The sequence below is a fragment of the Caretta caretta genome, chromosome 2, assembly GCF_965140235.1.
Source record: "Caretta caretta isolate rCarCar2 chromosome 2, rCarCar1.hap1, whole genome shotgun sequence".
Lineage (NCBI taxonomy): Eukaryota > Metazoa > Chordata > Testudines > Cheloniidae > Caretta > Caretta caretta.
The window spans coordinates 6,367,974-6,381,811 of NC_134207.1; the positions used below are offsets into that span (position 1 = coordinate 6,367,974).

The 13,838-nt window shown below is 48.8% G+C and overlaps 1 long non-coding RNA gene across 3 annotated transcripts in view; it reads right to left on the minus strand.

Annotated features, from left to right (window-relative positions):
- Positions 1–7,016, minus strand: part of LOC142070926 (uncharacterized) — a 158,424-nt gene extending 151,408 nt beyond the window's left edge. For all 3 annotated transcript variants that reach the window (XR_012666855.1, XR_012666856.1, XR_012666854.1), the window contains exon 1: positions 6,665–7,016. This is a non-coding gene — a long non-coding RNA (uncharacterized LOC142070926). The remainder of the gene's footprint in view (positions 1–6,664) is intronic.
- Between the last annotated feature and the right edge of the window lie 6,822 nt (positions 7,017–13,838).

A 13,838-nucleotide genomic window follows, 5' to 3' on the forward strand; every position in this document is an offset into this window, starting at 1 on the left:
TTTTGACAATTAATTGATCTTTAAATATTCATGGTAAATAGGCCCAATGGCCTGTGATGGGATGTTAGATGGGGTGGGATCTAAGTTACTACGGGGGAGAATTCTTTCCTGGGTATCTGGCTGGTGAATCTTGCCCATATGCTCAGGGTTCAGCTGATTGCCATATTTGGGGTCAGGAAGGAATTTTCCTCCAGGGGAGATTGGAAGAGGCCCTGGAGGTTTTTCACTTTCCTCTGTAGCATGGGGCACGGGTCACTTACTGGAGGATTCTCTGCTCCTTGAAGTCTTTAAACCACGATTTGAGGACTTCAATAACTCAGACATAGGTGAGAGGTTTTTTGCAGGAGTGGGTGGGTGAGATTCTGTAGCCTGCATTGTGCAGTAGGTCAGACTAGATGATCATAATGGTCCCTTCTGACCTTAATATCTATGAATATATGACTTCGGACTGGAGCTGATTCCCTGGAGTGGGTAAAGGACCTTTGGTTTGGAGCTGAACCCCAGACGGGAGCTGAACTGTTGCATGACTCGGCCAGAAGGCTGAGCCACAAAAGACCCAGTGAGAGAATTCAGGGAAGAGGCTGTCTGGGAGCGGTCCCTGTGACTGAGAAAGTGCCTGCCAGAGAGGGTGAGAGGGACAAAGTCCCCTGCAATGCCACGTCTGGGCAGAAAGGGGTGCCCTAGAGGTGAGGATGTGTGTTTAGTCACTGATTACCCACCCAGCACAGGACACTGTAAGTTACTCCTGAAGCCTGGCTCCCTGAATGGTGCTATACCCCTACCCCTCTGTCCCTGCTGCACAGGTGGAGTGGCCTGCCCCAAACAAAGGCATTTAATTCTGTCCCCCTTGATCCTTAAGCCACACTGGGCCACACTCCGACATGTGCTAAGGAATATGAACAGGGAATCATTTTCTCCCCGTTCATTAGTAAACAGGCAGGTGAACCCAACATTTATTAGGCCAGTGCCGTGGTGTCTTTCGTTAGCATTTCCTCGTATTCATCCATTACCGGACTCTATTTCAATGGATCACATCTAGGGTCTGGGGAATTCGAACAAGCCTCTAATTAACCTTGGCAAACTCTGAACTGAAAATAACTATTCCCTTGCCTCCACCCGAGAGGTGCATTCTGGCTTCCGGCACCGAGCACAGCCTGCACCCACCAAACAGCCGCCCTCTCGTAAGATGCAGGGAGACCTTGTGTGAGCTTGCTGAGAAATAGCAAATAATCCAAGCCATAAAAACCCAACTGTTTCCGACACACAACCAGTCATTGCTTGGGAGAGAGTGCCTTGGCTTTTGGGAGGAGCTCTGTACAACACATGTCGGAGGAACTAGGTATATTGCCTGGAATGGGACACCCCTTGTTGGTGTCTCTTGGGAGGAAGAGGTGTAATATTGTAGGGTGCTGTGTTGTATGTAAGAATTGAAGGTAAGAAGGGATGGGGCACTGGGCTGGAACCCAGGAGAGTTGGGTTCAATTCATAATTATCTAGGGTGCTGATGTCAGCCCATCGTATCTGAACACCTCAAACCTTTACAGCTTTGAGCCTCACAACGTGCATTAGCCTCATGTTACAAATGGGAAATTCCCCACATGTCCCAGTTGGGAAACTGAGGCATAGAGAAACTGGATGATTTCCCCAAGGTCACGTTGTCAGTGGGAAATTGTGGGGCAGAGTAGGGAACATAACTTTTGTCTCCCAAGCACCAGGTCTGCTCCCTTGCTGTGTTCTGCCACCCATTTCCCTTATGATCTTGTGCAAGTCACTTAATCTACCTTGTGTCTCTGTTCCTCATTAGTATGAGGGGGCTAATACTTCTCTACTTCCCAGTCCCAGGGGTGTTGTGAAGATAAGGACTACTCATGTTTGTGAGGCACTCAGATAATGGGATGGTTATGATGAGTGTGATGGGTTAGGTCACAGAGATCCCCTTGGGACTGTCACCTGATGTGCTGAATTTACCTCTGAGCCCATTTTCCCTGCCAGCTTGGGACTCCAGAACCCTGCCTTGTTGAGCCAGACATGCTAACCTGCTGCAATACACACCCAGGTCTGGGCCAACGCCCCCAAAGCTGCAGGCTACCTATCTCCAGCACCCAGACACCCACTTTCCAATGGTATCCAAACCCTAAAAGAATCTGTTTTACTCTGTATAAAGTTTATACAGGGTAAACTCATAAATTGTCTGCCCTCTATAACACTGATAGAGAGCTGTTTGCTCCCCCAGGTATTAATCACTTACTCTGGGTTTATCAATAAACAAACGTGATTTTATTAAGTATAAAAAGTAGGATTTAAGTGGTTCCAAGTAATAACAGACAGAACAAAATAAGTCACCAAGCAAAATAAAACAAAACATGCAAGTCTAAGCCCAATACATTAAGAAACAGATTACAGATAAAATCTCACCCTCAGAGATGTTCTAATAAGCTTCTGTCAAGGTTCCTCCCCCACTCTGAACTCTAGGGTACAGATGTGGGGACCTGCATGAAAACCTCCTAAGCTTACTTTTACCAGCTTAGGTTAAAACTTCCCCAAGGTACAAATTAATTTTACCCTTTGCCCTTGGAATTTCCACTGCCACCACCAAACTTTAACTGGGTTTACTGGGAAACATAGTTTGTGCACGTCTTTCCCCCCAAAATCCTCCCAACCCTTGCACCCCACTTCCTGGGGAAGGTTTGGTAAAAATCCTCACCAATTTGCATAGGTGACCACACACCCAAACCCTTGGATCTTAGAACAATGAAAAAGCATTCAGTTTTCTTACAAGAAGACTTTTAATAGAAGTAAAGGAATCACCTCTGTAAAATCAGGATGGTAGATACCTTACAGGGTAATTAGATTCAAAACATAGAGAATCCCTCTAGGCAAAACCTTAAGTTACAAAAAAGACACACAGACAGGAATAGTCATTCTATTCAGCACAGTTCTTTTCTCAGCCATTTAAAGAAATCATAATCTAACACATACCTAGCTAGATTACTTACTAAAAGTTCTAAGACTCCATTCCTGTTCTGTCCCCAGCAAAAACAGCATACAGACAGATACAGACCCTTTGTTTCTCTCCCTCCTCCCAGCTTTTGAAAGTATCTTGTCTCCTCCTTGGTCATTTTGGTCAGGTGCCGGCGAGGTTACCTTTAGCTTCTTAACCCTTTACAGGTGAGAGGATTTTTCCTCTGGCCAGGAGGGATTTTAAAGGGGTTTACCCTTCCCTTTATATTTATGACAGCTTCTTTCACAGACTGGACTCCTTCCTAGTCTGGGCCCAATCTTTTCCCCTGGTACAGTCCTTGTTAGTTCCAGCAGACATCTTAGATGGAAACTAGGGGTTTTCTCATGACTGGAAGCTCCTTTGTTCTGTTTCACCCCCTTTTATATATTTGGCACAAGGCGGGATTCTTTTGTCTCTCTGGGTCTCCACCCCTCCTTCTAAATGGAAAAGCACCAGGTTTAAGATGGATTCCAGTATCAGGTGATATAGTCACATGTCACTAAGACTTTGTTACCCACTGGCTGGCACACAGGTATACAGGAAGTCTTACAAGTAAACAGAGCCATTTACAACCAATTGTCCTAGTCAATGGGAGCCATCAAGATTCTAAATCACCATTAATGGCTCACACTTTGCATAATTACAATAGGACCTCAGAGTTATACTTCATATTCCTAGTTTCAGATACAAGAACGAGACATTCAGACAAATAGAATGAATATATTCAGTAGGTTATAAGCTTTGTAATGATACCTTACAAGAAACCTTTTGCATGAAGCATTCTAGTTACATCATATTCACACTTATAAACAAAAAGAAAAGGAGTACTTGTGGCACCTTAGAGACTAACCAATTTATTTGAGCATAAGCTTTCGTGAGCTACAGCTCTGTAACTCACGAAATCTTATGCTCAAATAAATTGGTTAGTCTCTAAGGTGCCACCAAGTACTCCTTTTCTTTTTGCGAATACAGACTAACACGGCTGTTACTCTGACACTTATAAACATATTTCCATAAACCATTATGGAGTGCAATGTCACAATGAGGTCTATACAGAGAGTTACCGTGGTATGCACAGAAGCCATTGCTTGCATGACTGACTATGCTGTATTCAGTGCCTGCTCCTATCGCTTCTGGAGGGAACCCAAACCAGCCACACTGTGGGCTATCAATTCCCAGGCCACCAGTAACACAGGATCATTATATCCTACACAAACGATATGCACAGAGCCCCACTGAAATGCAGCCACCTCTGGAGTGGAGGGTCACAACCAACTAGTACATGGCAATGAATGGGAAAGGTTGGAAGGGGCTTAATGATGCTCTTTTGAAATGTGAAAAATGGATCTTTTGCATCCAAGCAGCTGCAAGTTAGACACAAGGCGCAGTTTAAAGGGCTTGGTCGTAAGGATATCCATGCCTAAGAGTTAATGCACTAAGTCTGCCTTGGCAGGATGAGTCACCCGGGTGGGGTTTTGAACTCGCGTGGTGTTGAGTTCAGTTCATTACCGGGTCACTGTCGGACATTTTAGAAGGAGGAAGGAAAGAAAGTTTGGGGCCTGATCCAAAGCCCAATGACTTAATGGGGCAGCCCCTCGTTGAACGTAAGCCAGAGGCTGCTGGGGGCAAAGGAAGATACTTGGGATGGGGGAAGATCAGGAAGCCACAAGAGGGTGCTGGAGACAATGGGCAATGTCTATACTGCAGACTAAGTCCAGGCTGTGACTCAGGTTTGAGCCCACGGCCCTCCTTCCATCCACACACAAATCAATCTGACTCAGGGCAGCAAGCACTCCGGACCCGCATACTATGACCCTGCTAGCAGGGTGGATCAGAGCCCAAGTATCACTGAGACTCGGGTCCAAACCCCGTCATTTGTGGATGCAGCTCAAGCCACAGACGCAAGTTAGAAGGGCTGCGTAGTGTAGTATGGACGTGTCAGCCTGGCGGTGAGACCAGGTTTACAATGCAGTGTGGATGTACCCAATAAGAGCCAAGGGCTTAGGTAGATTTACGGAGCTGTAGGGGAAGCAGGAGGGAATTTGTGCCAGGGCAGAGCTGGAGAGTGTTGTCTAAAAGCCAGGTAATAGCTCTGCCTTGCGCCGGGGAACAAAGGGGGCAATGGGGGTCCAATTACAATTGCAATTGCCTAAGTGTGGATGCAGCTTCCTGCTAGTGCGTCTCTGTGCATGGGATGGGGAGTGGTTAGCTGTGCCCCTGCCCCCGTTCTGCACTGGCCAGTGGAGCTGGCTGGGCAGGGAAGGAAAAGGGTCCCGGGGGGATGAGGTGCTGCCGTGGCATGTTCTAGCCCCAGAGGAGCCAAAGGAAACCAGAGCAGTGCTGGTGGGGAGGGGCAGCTAGAAGCTTGGTGCTTTACAGGCTCCAGCACAGACTCTGCCCCTCAAGAGCAGCACCCCGTTAGCCAGGGGTGTTTTCTGTCGGGGTGCCTGCAGTCTCCCGCTCCCTTTGGGACTGGATGCTAGGCCTGGCCCCCAGCCTGGGCTCTTGCCGGCATCTTTCCTGTTGTCCTGCGGGACCAGACGTGCGTCCTCCTAGCACCTTCTCATCCCGCCCCTCCCAGCACCCCCCGCCACCCCAGCCCAGATCCATGTCACCCCAGCCAACTGCCTCTCCTCCCTCTGTCCCACCCAGCCCCACCTTTCCCAGGTACCTTCCTTCTTACCCAGCCCCACATTTAACCTCCTTCACCGCCAAGCCTCTCTGCTCCCCTCACCATCCCTGTCTTCTGGGGTGGGGCAGTGACTCTTGCTCCTCTCCATCTCCCGGCCTGTTGGGGGTGGGGGGGGGATCAGAGGGGTCCTTCCTTCACCAGCCCTTGGGGGGTGGTGCCCCCCATGATAACACAGAGTAGGGCCTCTGAGGCCTGTAGCTCAGTGCGATGGCTGGAGCAGGCTTTGCTGTGGGGAGCAGAGGACGTGTTCGTGAATGTTCTGGGCGTGGGGAAGGGGTGTCCTTTACCTATCAACCCTCTGAAAGGCCCAGTGAGACTATGTGGCGTCCCCCCCAGTTTCCCTTCCTGCCCCCGTCAGAGGGAAGAGAATGAAGGCCCCTGCAGGAAGTCAGGGGTGACCGCTGGGGCAGGAGGGCTGGTGGGCGAGGGGCACTGACATGGGCAGAGGGAGGGAGAGCTGGTTTGATGTGGGGGCCAGGAGAGAGAACCACCAGGAAGAGGAGCCTTATGGATTCTTTCCCCCCATCCTTCCTCCCCTTACCCTGATCTGGATCCGGAAATGGCTCCCTCAGGACTTTGGATCTAAATCTCGAGTGGGCAGCAGCTCCCACTCCCACACAGCCCCTCTCATGGGGGAGTTTGGATTCTCAGGTCTGACTCATTTGCTGTGTGAACTGTCAACCTAGAGATGGAACAATCCCAGGCCCCCTTCCCAATCACTCTGCCGCGCCATCCAGTTCACACTGGAAATGAAAGCAGACCAGCCACTGCAGTGTGGTATGAGGAGACCATCTTTGCCTGTTTATGGGGAAGAGCCCTCCAGAACCATCCACGCGTTGTGAAGTCAGCACATAGTCTGGATTCCCCCACGCAATTCTGTTCAGCGAAAGCAACCAGGCGTCTCTGTTTCCCCACCCACTCGCCCCCCTCCCATCATCCCAGCGAGCACTGGCCCCTTTCCTGAGCTGTACCTGTTTGGTGGAATAAAGATGGGCCCTCTGTCTCCAGAGCTGTTGATCCAGTCCGTCTTTTGCTGGCACACAATTGACTTAGGGAAACAAAAACAACGCCCTGCGGTGAGAGGCTTTAATGCACATCCAGAGCCCGTTTCTATGACACCAGGGTTCTACCTCTCAGAAGGTGTTAGGTGTCAATCAGGATTTCGCTGCTGGCAAAAAACGGCCCAAGTCTCTATGGAAACGAGACGTAGGTTATTACGGCGCCAGTTGGGCTGCTGTCTGCAGAGATTCCCATCCTGAATATTCACATTCGTATACGATATTAATATTGCCTTTGCTAAAAAAAGGGCATTAGATTCTCCCTGGATCTGGGCAACACTGTCTCCTCCTCTCACATCTCAATGAAGAAACGATGCTCTGAGCCTGAGTTTCATGTATTCACCTCCTTTTCGTACTTATTAAACATGATTTAATGATTGATGCAAGATGGAAATGCAGCTAATGGCTTTCCCGTGATACAGACATTATAGGAATGAAAGGGATTTGCAACTGCTATGCAACAGGACTAGTGGTTTAGAGCACATCCATTTCTGGGGTGTTCAGCTTGAAAAGGGTGAAGGCCCTTTAAAGGCCTCTCAGGTTGGAGCCCCCAGAAATGGAGGCACCCCATATGACTAGAGGCTTTTGAAAATCTTGCCCTACAACTTTGAATTTGTCAGTGGGGTCTGACGAGGAGGCAAAGTTATTCTGTGGGCAGGTTGTGTCCCCTTTCCTTCTGTGGCTCGGTGCCAGAAGTCACCCATCTCTGGGCACCACCCTTTATAGCGACTGGCTCATGGACGCTAGATAGCATATAGCCAAATAACAAGCAGAGGGAGGGAGAAATTCAAACTCACCGTCTTTGTGAGGAAGAAAAGAGACTTTTTCAGCTGGCATTTGAAGTGGAGCTGGGGAGTCTATGGGCTTGAAAGATACCAAGAGGTTGTTGCAGGTGCAGAGGAGAAGGCTCTCTCACTCCGGCACTGAGGAGTGCGTGGGAAGCGGGGAAAGAGGAGGACAGTCCCAGGTGAGCGACAGGAGTTTGGAGAGAGAAAGGGGACACAGACAAAGCCTAAGTGGTAGGAAAGACAAGTGCATGGAGGGTTTGCCAGACATGGAGGGCAGATTGAAACAAACGAGTCTGTACTGAGTAGGGTTGAGGGGTGGTATGTATTTCTGAAGGCTCTGTATTTTGTTTTACGAAGATGCCTGATGTTTTCTCCCCATCTCAAAGCTTCTCTCACTATCAAAGGTTGATCACGAGTCCTGAGACACCAAGCTACCCACTAACTACCTCACCCCACTACTGTACTGTAATGAGCTGGCAGAAGTGCTGGTTTCTGCTAGATTCTGCTGGATCTGGAATCACCATTGGTGCACTGTGTGTCATATGGCCAAAGCTGTCACCAGCTAGAGGAGATTTTCCTGGAGCTCAGCTTAGTAGCCTGTGCTATTAGAACACGGAGGTCTGAGTTCTGTCCATGCAAACCCCTTTGCCACGCTAATCAGCATCCTTCTGGGCAGTGTCAAGCCCAGAGACTGAACTGCTCACTGGCTAGAGCTGGTCTTACTAGAATGAAGGTCAGGGTGGAGGCCCATCAGTGGGGCAGCCTATGGAAAGCTTGCATTGCTACAGCCCACGCTGCACCTGTTCTGTGCATAAGCCAAGGACGTTGATCTCCAGGGCTGTCAACTGGAGCCCTTACTCCAGCCCCACAGCAGATTTCTCATTAGCTGGAGTTTGAATGAGGAAATTGCATGCCAGCTGGATGGTTTCTAGTAGAGGTCAGCTTGAGGATTAACACTGAAAAGCAACCCTGACCCCCAGGGCACTTACAGCAAAATGAAAGGCAGCTAATTCCTCAATCAGGCCACCACAGGGAGTGAAAGGCACCTGAATGGGATGGGGAGTTAATCAGATCCAAATGCCTCCACAGTTTCTGTTGCTAGGGAGACTGCTTCCTTGGCATCCCAAGACGAGAATGGCTATGCCTTTGACTTCTCAGGAATTAGGTTCTCAGGCCACATGAGAAAGAAAAAGAGAGAGAAAATAAACCCGAGATCTAAGATTTTTTTTAAAAAAAATCTTTCCCATAACCAACAAAAACGGGCCCAAGTTTATTTTTAAGGTCAGAATGCTGAATCTTTAACCACTAAAAAGCCAATTTCCCTGCTGATGGAGACATGGGGAGCCAGAAAATGATGGCTTCCCAATGTCCTATTAGCACTGGTCTAATACCAACATGTGATACAGCCCTTGCAGTGATACTCAGACCTGAGTGATGCAGGAGCCAAAGTAGAGATCAGCATTACCCAAAAGAGCCACAGTCGTGTGAATTCATTGTTCCATTTAATATAGCACTATAGATTCATATTTAAACAGTACAACAGGGGAAATATTTAGTCTCTCTATAGATATATATTATTCTCACAGCCAAGTAGGAATATTTTATCAGCTACAATTGGTTAATAACCTAGGAAAAGCACCCTGGCTGGTTAATAACCTAGTAAAAGCGCCCTGGCTGGTTAATAACTTAGGTCGGTTAATAATGAAATCGCACCATGTTTTAATATAGAATCATAGAATCATAGAATATAAGGGTTGGAAGGGACCCCAGAAGGTCATCTAGTCCAACCCCCTGCTCAAAGCAGGACCAATTCCCAGTTAAATCATCCCAGCCAGGGCTTTGTCAAGCCTGACCTTAAAAACCTCTAAGGAAGGAGATTCTACCACCTCCCTAGGTAACGCATTCCAGTGTTTCACCACCCTCATAGTGAAAAAGCTTTTCCTAATATCCAATCTAAACCTCCCCCACTGCAGCTTGAGACCATTACTCCTCGTACTGTCATCTGATACCATTGAGAACAGTCTAGAGCCATCCTCTTTGGAACCCCCTTTCAGGTAGTTGAAAGCAGCTATCAAATCCCCCCTCATTCTTCTCTTCTGCAGGCTAAACAATCCCAGCTCCCTCAGCCTCTCCTCATAACTCATGTGTTCCAGACCCCTAATCATTTTTGTTGCCCTTCGCTGGACTCTCTCCAATTTATCCACATCCTTCTTGAAGTGTGGGGCCCAAAACTGGACACAGTACTCCAGATGAGGCCTCACCAATGTCGAATAGAGGGGAACGATCACGTCCCTCGATCTGCTCGCTATGCCCCTACTTATACATCCCAAAATGCCATTGGCCTTCTTGGCAACAAGGGCACACTGCTGACTCATATCCAGCTTCTCGTCCACTGTCACCCCTAGGTCCTTTTCCGCAGAACTGCTGCCTAGCCATTCGGTCCCTAGTCTGTAGCTGTGCATTGGATTCTTCCGTCCTAAGTGCAGGACCCTGCACTTATCCTTATTGAACCTCATCAGATTTCTTTTGGCCCAATCCTCCAATTTGTCTAGGTCCTTCTGTATCCTATCCCTCCCCTCCAGCGTATCTACCACTCCTCCCAGTTTAGTATCATCCGCAAATTTGCTGAGAGTGCAATCCACACCATCCTCCAGATCATTTATGAAGATATTGAACAAAACCGGCCCCAGGACCGACCCTTGGGGCACTCCACTTGATACCGGCTGCCAACTAGACATGGAGCCATTGATCACTACCCGTTGAGCCCGACAATCTAGCCAGCTTTCTACCCACCTTGTAGTGCATTCATCCAGCCCATACTTCCTTAACTTGCTGACAAGAATACTGTGGGAGACCGTGTCAAAGGCTTTGCTAAAGTCAAGAAACAATACATCCACTGCTTTCCCTTCATCCACAGAACCAGTAATCTCATCATAGAAGGCGATTAGATTAGTCAGGCATGACCTTCCCTTGGTGAATCCATGCTGGCTGTTCCTGATCACTTTCCTCTCATGCAAGTGCTTCAGGATTGATTCTTTGAGGACCTGCTCCATGATTTTTCCAGGGACTGAAGTGAGGCTGACTGGCCTGTAGTTCCCAGGATCCTCCTTCTTCCCTTTTTTAAAGATTGGCACTACATTAGCCTTTTTCCAGTCATCCGGGACTTCCCCGGTTCGCCACGAGTTTTCAAAGATAATGGCCAATGGCTCTGCAATCACAGCCGCCAGTTCCTTCAGCACTCTCGGATGCAACTCGTCCGGCCCCATGGACTTGTGCACGTCCAGCTTTTCTAAAAAGTCCCTAACCACCTCTATCTCCACAGAGGGCTGGCCATCTCTTCCCCATTTTGTGATGCCCAGCGTAGCAGTCTGGGAGCTGACCTTGTCAGTGAAAACAGAGGCAAAAAAAGCATTGAGTACATTAGCTTTTTCCACATCCTCTGTCACTAGTTTGCCTCCCTCATTCAGTAAGGGGCCCACACATTCCTTGGCTTTCTTCTTGTTGCCAACATACCTGAAGAAACCCTTCTTGTTACTCTTGACATCTCTGGCTAGCTGCAGCTCCAGGTGCGATTTGGCCCTCCTGATAACATTCCTACATGCCCTAGCAATATTTTTATACTCTTCCCTGGTCATATGTCCAACCTTCCACTTCTTGTAAGCTTCTTTTTTATGTTTAAGATCCGCTAAGATTTCACCATTAAGCCAAGCTGGTCGCCTGCCATATTTACTATTCTTTCGACTCATCGGGATGGTTTGTCCCTGTAACCTCAACAGGGATTCCTTGAAATACAGCCAGCTCTCCTGGACTCCTTTCCCCTTCAAGTTAGTCCCCCAGGGGATCCTGGCCATCCGTTCCCTGAGGGAGTCGAAGTCTGCTTTCCTGAAGTCCAGGGTCCGTATCGTGCTGCTTACCTTTCTTCCCTGTGTCAGGATCCTGAACTCAACCAACTCACGGTCACTGCCTCCCAGATTCCCATCCACTTTTGCTTCCCCCACTAATTCTACCCGGTTTGTGAGCAGCAGGTCAAGAAAAGCGCCCCCCCTAGTTGGCTCCTCGAGCACTTGCGCCTGGAAATTGTCCCCTACGCTTTCCAAAAACTTCCTGGATTGTCTATGCACCGCTGTATTGCTCTCCCAGCAGATATCAGGAAAATTAAAGTCACCCATGAGAATCAGGGCATGCGATCCAGTAGCTTCCGTGAGCTGCCGGAAGAAAGCCTCATCTACCTCATCCCCCTGGTCCGGTGGTCTATAGCAGACTCCCACCACTACATCACTCTTGTTGCACACACTTCTAAACTTAATCCAGAGACACTCAGGTTTTTCTGCAGTTTCGTACCGGAGCTCTGAGCAGTCATACTGCTCCCTTACATACAGTGCTACTCCCCCACCTTTTCTGCCCTGCCTGTCCTTCCTGAACAGTTTATAACCATCCATGACAGTACTCCAGTCATGTGAGTTATCCCACCAAGTCTCTGTTATTCCAATCACGTCATAGTTCCTTGACATCACCAGGACCTCCAGTTCTCCCTGCTTGTTTCCAAGGCTTTGTGCATTTGTATATAAGCACTTGAGATAACCTGTTGATCGCCCCTCATTCCCAGTATGAGGCAGGAGCCCTCCCCTCACAGACATTCCTGCCTGTGCTTCCTCCCGGTATCCCGCTTTCCCACTTACCTCAGGGCTTTGGTCTCCTTCCCCCGGTGAACCTAGTTTAAAGCCCTCCTCACTAGGTTAGCCAGCCTGCTCGCGAAGATGCTCTTCCCTCTCTTCGTTAAGTGGAGCCCGTCTCTGCCTAGCACTCCTTCTTGGAACACCATCCCATGGTCGAAGAATCCAAAGCCTTCTCTCCGACACCACCTGCGTAGCCATTCGTTGACTTCCACGATTCGACGCTCCCTACCTAGGCCTTTTCCTTCCACGGGGAGGATGGACGAGAACACCACTTGCACCTCCAACTCCTTTATCCTTCTTCCTAGAGCCACATAGTCCGCAGTGATCCGCTCAAGGTCATTCTTGGCAGTATCATTGGTGCCCACGTGGAGAAGCAGGAAGGGGTAGCGATCCGAGGGCTTGATGAGTCTCGGCAGTCTCTCCGTCACATCGCGAATCTTAGCCCCCGGCAAGCAGCAGACTTCTCGGTTTTCCCGGTCAGGGCGGCAGATAGATGACTCAGTCCCCCGGAGGAGCGAGTCCCCGACCACCACCACCCGCCTTCTCCTCTTGGGAGAATGCTGCAAAGGAGAATGCTTCTCCTCTTGGGAGAATCACATGCTGCAAAGAGCTGCAGGTGACACACTAATGAGCCACTGGTGGCTCGTGCCTCAGTCTGAGTATCACCGATCCAGGGTAGAACCGCAGAGTTACAACCAACTTGGGAATGGAGGTTGTTCGTAACTCTGAACAAAACGTTAGGGTTGTTTGGTGGTTCTTTCAAAAGTTTACAACTCAGCATTGACTTAATACGGCTTTGGAACTTTACCCTGCAGAAGAAAAATGACGCTTTTAACCCTCTTAATTTAAATGAAACAAGCACAGAAACATTTTCCTTCCCTTGTCAAACCTTTTTTTAAAACTTTTTTATTTAATAGTTTACAGTTCACACAACACTGTACTGTATTTGCGCTTTTTTTGTTCTTGCTTTTGTCTCTGCTGTACCCTGATTGCATGCTTCCAGTTCCAGATGAGTGTGTGGTTGACCAGTCAGTTCCTAACTCTGGTGTTTGTAACTCTGAGGTCCTACTGTATGGCATGGGATTAGAGTCCTCTGTCTACTGATGTGCCAATGGACCTCAACCCTGATCTCCAGGGACAAACTCCAGGGTTGAAAAGGGAAACAGGTTCCATGCACGCTGAGCTTCCGATCCGAAGCCCACTGACATCATTGGAAAGACTCCCATTGAGTTCAGCAGGCTCTGGGTCAGGCCTCTCATCCTTGGCTTTTCTGCTAAGGCTGCCTGCAGAGTTGGCAGCTCTGACCGTCGGTAGCTTTGTGATGTGCACACCTGTGTCTAAGAGGACTGGGGCCAAGCCAGCCCATTCACATAGGCCTCCACTTGGTCCCTGCCATAGATGTTGGATGTTTCTTATGCCAACAGCTTGGAAGAGGCAGGACAGCATTTTGCAGGGATGATGGCTGGTCATTTGGACCCCAAATGTAGCTTCTCTTCAACAACCAACTTTAGAGAACCAGATATTGACACAAACTCTTTCATGATTTTTTCCTAAGAATGCCAGTGAAAACAGGTTGGCGTTGTTTGGGGCTGCCATTGTGGACAGGGGGATGGGGGGTGATTT